This window comes from Stenella coeruleoalba (assembly GCF_951394435.1).
Source record: "Stenella coeruleoalba genome assembly, contig: scaffold_55, whole genome shotgun sequence".
In the NCBI taxonomy this organism is placed as follows: domain Eukaryota; kingdom Metazoa; phylum Chordata; class Mammalia; order Artiodactyla; family Delphinidae; genus Stenella; species Stenella coeruleoalba.
The window spans coordinates 724,137-733,943 of record NW_027646028.1 but is presented as its reverse complement, the minus strand read 5'-3'; the positions used below and the strand labels follow the sequence as shown (position 1 = coordinate 733,943).

The window sequence follows — 9,807 nt, the reverse complement described above, 5'->3', positions numbered from 1 at the left end:
ATGTACCTGACTAGTAAGTATCTTAAAACCTATGGATTGCTATGTCTTCGAAAGAGAATCAAGCATGTGTACAGGGGCATAAACGCAGCAGTGATAGGATTGGAGAGGTTCGGTGAGCAAATGAAGACCCTTTGAAGTCATATTGCATGGTACCCATTCCACGGGTTTCAACTACCCAGGTTTTAGGTATTCTTCCTTCAGCTAAAACATGCATGTGGAACCTAAGTATGATCAACCATGTGAACGGGAGACGTGTTCAAATATGTCTCAGTTTTCCTCCCCTGGTACTCGGGTGCAACATTCCAGACGCTTTACTAACACTCTCCCCACTTGGAGAGTCAGTCCCTTTAACCTTCTGTTTGGCCCAGTTTGCAATTTCTGCGGAAGATGAACAGGAATAGCGAGAACCAATGAGAGGCTAGCTGGAGGTGTCTGGACGGGCAAATTTAACTCTCATTTCCCACCAGGAAGAGGAAATAACCAAAGGCTCAGCGTGCCGTACTGGAAGCAGATTAGGGCCTGAAGCCATCCTGCGGTGTTGCGGCCAGGTCACAAGAAAGCGAGTTGAAGAAAGGAGCTCAGGGGCACTGTAATTCACAAACCTGCAGAGTTATAAATGACAGCTATCGTCCAAAAATATACTGAAGTAAGGCTGCCAAGAGGACTTGAAAGCGGGGCAGAATTGCAGGAAACCGATTTCAGGAGGTAGACTGGAATTGCATTGAAAGCATAGGAAAAGAGGCAGAACGTCCACAATGATGCACTTGGCCAAAAAGGGTGTATGCGTTTTTTCCTGAATATATTAAGGAAAAAACGCATACGCCCTTTTTGGCCAACCAAGCAAGCTTGCAAAGGAAATCTGCACTACAATGAAGTCTCACTTCCCCCCGGTCAAAAGGGCCATCTGAAAAAAGTGTAAAATCCAGAAAGGCAGGACAGGCCATGGAGAACTGGGAGCCTTGTTATGCTGATGGGCGGGATGTAAATTGCCAACAACCACTCGGGAGAAGTGTATGGTGTTTCCTGAAACATCTAAAAAACAAAGCAACAGAGCCTAGGGCACTTCCACTTATGGTCCTATAGCTTAGGGAAATTAAAATCAAAAAGACACAGCCACCCCAAAGTTTGGAACGGCTCTGTTTACAAGAACCTCGTTTACAGTACAAGTTCAACATCGCAGAAAGTGAAAAATGGATAAAGAACTTGTGGTACTTACGTACAATGCAGTATCACTCAGCAATGAAATCTATGTCATCAGGCCCGTAGCAGCATAATGAGTAGATTCAGGTACGATGATTCTAACTGAAATAAGTCACACAGAAAAAGAAACATCATAAGATATCACTAATACACGGAATGTAAACTTGGCTACACAGGAACTGAATTCCAAAACAGAACAGGGTCTCAAATTTAGAAAACCAACTTATGCTTGCTTAAGGGGAAAGGTGAGTTGGGTTGCTGCATAAAACCAGAGATTGAAATGAGCACAGATAAAGTTCCTTAAGCCAAATATGGAATAGACAAGAGCTACTCCTTGCTCAACGAAATGGACTCAACACCGCATATTAAACGCCTAAGAATGTACCTGACTTGTAAGTATCTTAAAACCTATGGATTGCTATGTCTCCGAAAGAGAATCAAGCATGTGTACAGGGGCATAAACGCAGCAGTGATAGGATTGGAGAGGTTCGGTGAGCAAATGAAGACCCTTTGAAGTCATATTGCATGGTACCCATTCCACGGGTTTCAACTACCCAGGTTTAAGGTATTCTTCCTTCAGCTAAAACATGCATGTGGAACCTAAGTATGATCAACCATGTGAACGGGAGACGTGTTCAAATATGTCTCAGTTTTCCTCCCCTGGTACTCGGGTGCAACATTCCAGACGCTTTACTAACACTCTCCCCACTTGGAGAGTCAGCGCCTTTAACCTCCTGTTTGGCCCACTTTGCAATTTCTGCGAAAGATGAACAGGAATAGCGAGAACCAATGAGAAGCTAGCTGGAGGTGTCTGGACGGGCAAATTTAACTCTCATTTCCCACCAGGAAGAGGAAATAACCAAAGGCTCAGCGTGCCGTACCGGAACCAGATTAGGGCCTGAAGCCATCCTGCGGTGTTGCGGCCAGCTCAAAAGAAAGCGAGTTGAACAAAGGAGCTCAGGGGCACTGTAATTCACAAACCTGCAGAGTTATAAATGACAGCTATCGTCCAAAAATACACTGAAGTAAGGCTGCCAAGAGGACTTGAAAGCGGGGCAGAATTGCAGGAAACCGATTTCAGGAGGTAAACTGGAATTGCATTGAAAGCATAGGAAAAGAGGCAGAACGTCCACAATGATGCACTTGGCCAAAAAGGGCGTATGCGTTTTTTCCTGAATATATTCAGGAAAAAACGCATACGCCCTTTTTGGCCAACCAAGCAAGCTTGCAAAGGAAATCTGCACTACAATGAAGTCTCACTTCCCCCCGGTCAAAAGGGCCATCTGAAAAAAGTGTAAAATCCAGAAAGGCAGGACAGGCCATGGAGAACTGGGAGCCTTGTTATGCTGATGGGCGGGATGTAAATTGCCAACAACCACTCGGGAGAAGTGTATGGTGTTTCCTGAAACATCTAAAAAACAAAGCAACAGAACCTAGGGCACTTCCACTTATGGTCCTATAGCTTAGGGAAATTAAAATCAAAAAGACACAGCCACCCCAAAGTTTGGAACGGCTCTGTTTACAAGAACCTCGTTTACAGTACAAGTTCAACATCGCAGAAAGTGAAAAATGGATAAAGAAGTTGTGGTATTTACTTACAAAGCAATATCACTCAGCAATGAAATCTGTGTCATCAGGCCCTTAGCAGCACAATGAGTGGATTCAGGTATGATGATTCTAACTGAAGTAAGTCACACAGAAAAAGAAACATCATAAGATATCAGTAATACACGGAATGGAAACTTGGCTACACAGGAACTGAATTACAGAACAGAACAGGGTCTCAAATTTAGAAAACCAACTTATGCTTGCTTAAGGGTAAAGGTGAGTTGGGGTGCTGCATAAAACCAGAGATTGAAATGAGCACAGATAAAGTTCCTTAAGTCAAATATGGAATAGACAAGAGCTACTCCTTGCTCAACGAAATGGACTCAACACCGCATATTAAACGCCTAAGAATGTACCTGACTAGTAAGTATCTTAAAACCTATGGATTGCTATGTCTCCGAAAGAGAATCAAGCATGTGTACAGGGGCATAAACGCAGCAGTGATAGGATTGGAGAGGTTCGGTGAGCAAATGAAGACCCTTTGAAGTCATATTGCATGGTACCCATTCCACGGGTTTCAAATACACAGGTTTAAGGTATTCTTCCTTCAGCTAAAACATGCATGTGGAACCTAGAGTATGATCAACCATGTGATCGGGAGACGTGTTCAAATATGTCTCAGTTTTCCTCCCCTGGTACTCGAGTGCAACATTCCAGACGCTTTACTAACACTCTCCCCACTTGGAGAGTCAGTCCCTTTAACCTCCTGTTTTGCCCAGTTTGCAATTTCTGCGGAAGATGAACAGGAATAGCGAGAACCAATGAGAGGCTAGCTGGAGGTGTCTGGACGGGCAAATTTAACTCTCATTTCCCACCAGGAAGAGGAATTAACCAAAGGCTCAGCGTGCCGGGCCGGAACCAGATTAGGGCCTGAAGCCATCCTGCGGTGTTGCGGCCAGGTCACAAGAAAGCAAGTTGAAGAAAGGAGCTCAGGGGCACTGTAATTCACAAACCTGCAGAGTTATAAATGACAGCTATCGTCCAAAAATAGACTGAAGTAAGGCTGCCAAGAGGACTTGAAAGCGGGGCAGAATTGCAGGAAACCGATTTCAGGAGGTAGACTGGAATTGCATTGAAAGCATAGGAAAAGAGGCAGAACGTCCACAATGATGCACTTGGCCAAAAAGGGCGTATGCGTTTTTTCCTGAATATATTCAGGAAAAAACGCATACGCCCTTTTTGGCCAACCAAGCAAGCTTGCAAAGGAAATCTGCACTACAATGAAGGCTCACTTCCCCCCGGTCAAAAGGGCCATCTGAAAAAAGTGTAAAATCCAGAAAGGCAGGACAGGCCATGGAGAACTGGGAGCCTTGTTATGCTGATGGGCGGGATGCAAATTGCCAACAACAACTCGGGAGAAGTGTATGGTGTTTCCTGAAACATCTAAAAAACAAAGCAACAGAGCCTAGGGCACTTCCACTTATGGTCCTATAGCTTAGGGAAATTAAAATCAAAAAGACACAGCCACCCCAAAGTTTGGAACGGCTCTGTTTACAAGAACCTCGTTTACAGTACAAGTTCAACATCGCAGAAAGTGAAAAATGGATAAAGAACTTGTGGTATTTACTTACAAAGCAATATCACTCAGCAATGAAATCTATGTCATCAGGCCCTTAGCATCACAATGAGTGGATTCAGGTATGATGATTCTAACTGAAATAAGTCACACAGAAAAAGAAACATCATAAGATATCACTAATACACGGAATGTAAACTTGGCTACACAGGAACTGAATTACAGAACAGAACAGGGTCTCAAATTTAGAAAACCAACTTATGCTTGCTTAAGGGTAAAGGTGAGGTGGGGTGCTGCATAAAACCAGAGATTGAAATGAGCACAGATAAAGTTCCTTAAGTCAAATATGGAATAGACAAGAGCTACTCCTTGCTCAACGAAATGGACTCAACACCGCATATTAAACGCCTAAGAATGTACATGACTAGTAAGTATCGTAAAACCTATGGATTGCTATGTCTCCAAAAGAGAATCAAGCATGTGTACAGGGGCATAAACACAGCAGTGATAGGATTGGAGAGGTTTGGTGAGCAAATGAAGACCCTTTGAAGTCATATTGCATGGTACCCATTACACGGGTCTGAACTTTCCAGGTTTAAGGTATTCTTCCTTCAGCAAAAACATGCATGTGGAACCCAAGTATGATCAACCATGTGAACGGGAGACGTGTTCAAATATGTCTCAGTTTTCCTCCCCTGGTACTCGGGTGCAACATTCCAGACGCTTTACTAACACTCTCCCCACTTGGAGAGTCAGCGCCTTTAAACTCCTGTTTGGCCCAGTTTGCATTTCTGCGGAAGATGAACAGGAATAGCAAGAACCAATGAGAGGCTAGCTGGAGGTGTCTGGACGGGCAAATTTAACTCTCATTTCCCACCAGGAAGAGGAAATAACCAAAGGCTCAGCGTGCCATACCGGAACCAGATTAGGGCCTGAAGCCATCCTGCGGTGTTGCGGCCAGGTCACAAGAAAGCGAGTTGAAGAAAGGAGCTCAGGGGCACTGTAATTCACAAACCTGCAGAGTTATATATGACAGCTATCGTCCAAAAATATACTGAAGTAAGGCTGCCAAGAGGACTTGAAAGCGGGGCAGAATTGCAGGAAACCGATTTCAGGAGGTAGACTGGAATTGCATTGAAAGCATAGGAAAAGAGGCAGAACGTCCACAATGATGCACTTGGCCAAAAACGGCGTATGCGTTTTTTCCTAAATATATTCAGGAAAAAACGCATACGCCCTTTTTGGCCAACCAAGCAAGCTTGCAAAGGAAATCTGCACTACAATGAAGTCTCACTTCCCCCCGGTCGAAAGGGCCATCTGAAAAAAGTGTAAAATCCAGAAAGGCAGGACAGGCCATGGAGAACTGGGAGCCTTGTTATGCTGATGGGCGGGATGTAAATTGCCAACAACCACTCGGGAGAAGTGTATGGTGTTTCCTGAAACATCTAAAAAACAAAGCAACAGAACCTAGGGCACTTCCACTTATGGTCCTATAGCTCAGGGAAATTAAAATCAAAAACACACAGCCACCCCAAAGTTTGGAACGGCTCTGTTTACAAGAACCTCGTTTACAGTACAAGTTCAACATCGCAGAAAGTGAAAAATGGATAAAGAAGTTGTGGTATTTACTTACAAAGCAATATCACTCAGCAATGAAATCTATGTCATCAGGCCCTTAGCAGCACAATGAGTGGATTCAGGTATGATGATTCTAACTGAAATAAGTCACACAGAAAAAGAAACATCATAAGAGATCAGTAATACACGGAATGTAAACTTGGCTACACAGGAACTGAATTACAGAACAGAACAGGGTCTCAAATTTAGAAAACCAACTTATGCTTGCTTAAGGGTAAAGGTGAGTTGGGGTGCTGCATAAAACCAGAGATTGAAATGAGCACAGATAAAGTTCCTTAAGTCAAATATGGAATAGACAAGAGCTACTCCTTGCTCAACGAAATGGACTCAACACCGCATATTAAACGCCTAAGAATGTACCTGACTAGTAAGTATCTTAAAACCTATGGATTGCTATGTCTCCGAAAGAGAATCAAGCATGTGTACAGGGGCATAAACGCAGCAGTGATAGGATTGGAGAGGTTCGGTGAGCAAATGAAGACCCTTTGAAGTCATATTGCATGGTACCCATTACACGGGTCTTAACTCTCCAGGTTTAAGGTATTCTTCCTTCAGCTAAAACATGCATGTGGAACCCAAGTATGATCAACCATGTGAACGGGAGACGTGTTCAAATATGTCTCAGTTTTCCTCCCCTGGTACTCGGGTGCAACATTCCAGACGCTTTACTAACACTCTCCCCACTTGGAGAGTCAGCGCCTTAAACCTCCTGTTTGGCACAGTTTGCAATTTCTGCGGAAGATGAACAGGAATAGCGAGAACCAATGAGAGGCTAGCTGGAGGTGTCTGGACGGGCAAATTTAACTCTCATTTCCCAACAGGAAGAGGAAATAACCAAAGGCTCAGCGTGCCGTACCGGAACCAGATTAGGGCCTGAAGCCATCCTGCGGTGTTGCGGCCAGCTCAAAAGAAAGCGAGTTGAAGAAAGGAGCTCAGGGGCACTGTAATTCACAAACCTGCAGAGTTATAAATGACAGCTATTGTCTAAAAATATACTGAAGTAAGGCTGCCAAGAGGACTTGAAAGCGGGGCAGAATTGCAGGAAACCGATTTCAGGAGGTAGACTGGAATTGCATTGAAAGCATAGGAAAAGAGGCAGAACATCCACAATGATGCACTTGGCCAAAAAGGGCGTATGCGTTTTTTCCTGAATATATTCAGGAAAAAACGCATACGCCCTTTTTGGCCAACCAAGCAAGCTTGCAAAGGAAATCTGCACTACAATGAAGCCTCACTTCCCCCCGGTCAAAAGGGCCATCTGAAAAAAGTGTAAAATCCAGAAAGGCAGGACAGGCCATGGAGAACTGGGAGCCTTGTTATGCTGATGGGCGGGATGCAAATTGCCAACAGACACTCGGGAGAAGTGTATGGTGTTTCCTGAAACATCTAAAAAACAAAGCAACAGAGCCTAGGGCACTGCCACTTATGATCCTATAGCTTAGGGAAATTAAAATCAAAAAGACACAGCCACCCCAAAGTTTGGAACGGCTCTGTTTCCAAGAACCTCGTTTACAGTACAAGTTCAACATCGCAGAAAGTGAAAAATGGATAAAGAAGTTGTGGTATTTACTTACAAAGCAATATCACTCAGCAATGAAATCTATGTCATCAGGCCCTTAGCAGCACAATGAGTGGATTCAGGTATGATGATTCTAACTGAAATAAGTCACACAGAAAAAGAAACATCATAAGATATCAGTAATACACGGAATGTAAACTTGGCTACACAGGAACTGAATTACAGAACAGAGCAGGGTCTCAAATTTAGAAAACCAACTTATGCTTGCTTAAGGGTAAAGGTGAGGTGGGGTGCTGCATAAAACCAGAGATTGAAATGAGCACAGATAAAGTTCCTTAAGTCAAATATGGAATAGACAAGAGCTACTCCTTGCTCAACGAAATGGACTCAACACCGCATATTAAACGCCTAAGAATGTACATGACTAGTAAGTATCGTAAAACCTATGGATTGCTATGTCTCCAAAAGAGAATCAAGCATGTGTACAGGGGCATAAACACAGCAGTGATAGGATTGGAGAGGTTTGGTGAGCAAATGAAGACCCTTTGAAATCATATTGCATGGTACCCATTACACGGGTCTGAACTTTCCAGGTTTAAAGTATTCTTCCTTCAGCAAAAACATGCATGTGGAACCCAAGTATGATCAACCATGTGAACGGGAGACGTGTTCAAATATGTCTCAGTTTTCCTCCCCTGGTACTCGGGTGCAACATTCCAGACGCTTTACTAACACTCTCCCCTCTTGGAGAGTCAGCGCCTTTAACCTCCTGTTTGGCCCAGTTTGCAATTTCTGCGGAAGATGAACAGGAATAGCGAGAACCAATGAGAGGTTAGCTGGAGGTATCTGGACGGGCAAATTTAACTCTCATTTCCCACCAGGAAGAGGAAATAAACAAAGGCTCAGCGTGCCGTACCGGAACCAGATTAGGGCCTGAAGCCATCCTGCGGTGTTGCGGCCAGCTCAAAAGAAAGCGAGTTGAAGAAAGGAGCTCAGGGGCACTGTAATTCACAAACCTGCAGGGTTATAAATGACAGCTATCGTCCAAAAATAAACTGAAGTAAGGCTGCCAAGAGGACTTGAAAGCGGGGCAGAATTGCAGGAAACCGATTTCAGGAGGTAGACTGGAATTGCATTGAAAGCATAGGAAAAGAGGCAGAACGTCCACAATGATGCACTTGGCCAAAAAGGGCGTATGCGTTTTTTCCTGAATATATTCAGGAAAAAACGCATACGCACTTTTTGGCCAACCAAGCAAGCTTGCAAAGGAAATCTGCACTACAATGAAGTCTCACTTCCCCCCGGTCAAAAGGGCCATCTGAAAAAAGTGTAAAATCCAGAAAGGCAGGACAGGCCATGGAGAACTGGGAGCCTTGTTATGCTGATGGGCAGGATGTAAATTGCCAACAACCACTCGGGAGAAGTGTATGGTGTTTCCTGAAACATCTAAAAAACAAAGCAACAGAGCCTAGGGCACTTCCACTTATGGTCCTATAGCTTAGGGAAATTAAAATCAAAAAGACACAGCCACCCCAAAGTTTGGAACGGCTCTGTTTACAAGAACCTCGTTTACAGTACAAGTTCAACATCGCAGAAAGTGAAAAATGGATAAAGAAGTTGTGGTATTTACTTACAAAGCAATATCACTCAGCAATGAAATCTATGTCATCAGGCCCTTAGCAGCACAATGAGTGGATTCAGGTATGATGATTCTAACTGAAATAAGTCACACAGAAAAAGAAACATCATAAGATATCAGTAATACACGGAATGTAAACTTGGCTACACAGGAACTGAATTACAGAACAGAACAGGGTCTCAAATTTAGAAAACCAACTTATGCTTGCTTAAGGGGAAAGGTGAGTTGGGGTGCTGCATAAAACCAGAGATTGAAATGAGCACAGATAAAGTTCCTTAAGTCAAATATGGAATAGACAAGAGCTACTCCTTGCTCAACGAAATGGACTCAACACCGCATATTAAACGCCTAAGAATGTACCTGACTAGTAAGTATCTTAAAACCTATGGATTGCTATGTCTCTGAAAGAGAATCAAGCATGTGTACAGGGGCATAAACGCAGCAGTGATAGGATTGGAGAGGTTCGGTGAGCAAATGAAGACCCTTTGAAGTCATATTGCATGGTACCCATTACACGGGTCTTAACTCTTCAGGTTTAAGGTATTCTTCCTTCAGCTAAAACATGCATGTGGAACCCAAGTATGATCAACCATGTGAACGGGAGACGTGTTCAAATATGTCTCAGTTTTCCTCACCTGGTACTCGGGTGCAACATTCCAGACGCTTTACTAACACTCTCCCCACTTG

General features: G+C 43.7%; 1 long non-coding RNA gene across 3 annotated transcripts in view; it reads right to left on the bottom strand.

Annotated features, from left to right (window-relative positions):
• Positions 1 to 1,243: 1,243 nt before the first annotated feature.
• The window catches only part of LOC307181381, a 305,523-nt gene continuing 296,959 nt past the window's right edge, over positions 1,244 to 9,807 (bottom strand). For all 3 annotated transcript variants that reach the window (XR_013826616.1, XR_013826617.1, XR_013826618.1), the window contains exon 3: positions 1,244 to 1,302. This is a non-coding gene — a long non-coding RNA (uncharacterized lncRNA). The remainder of the gene's footprint in view (positions 1,303 to 9,807) is intronic.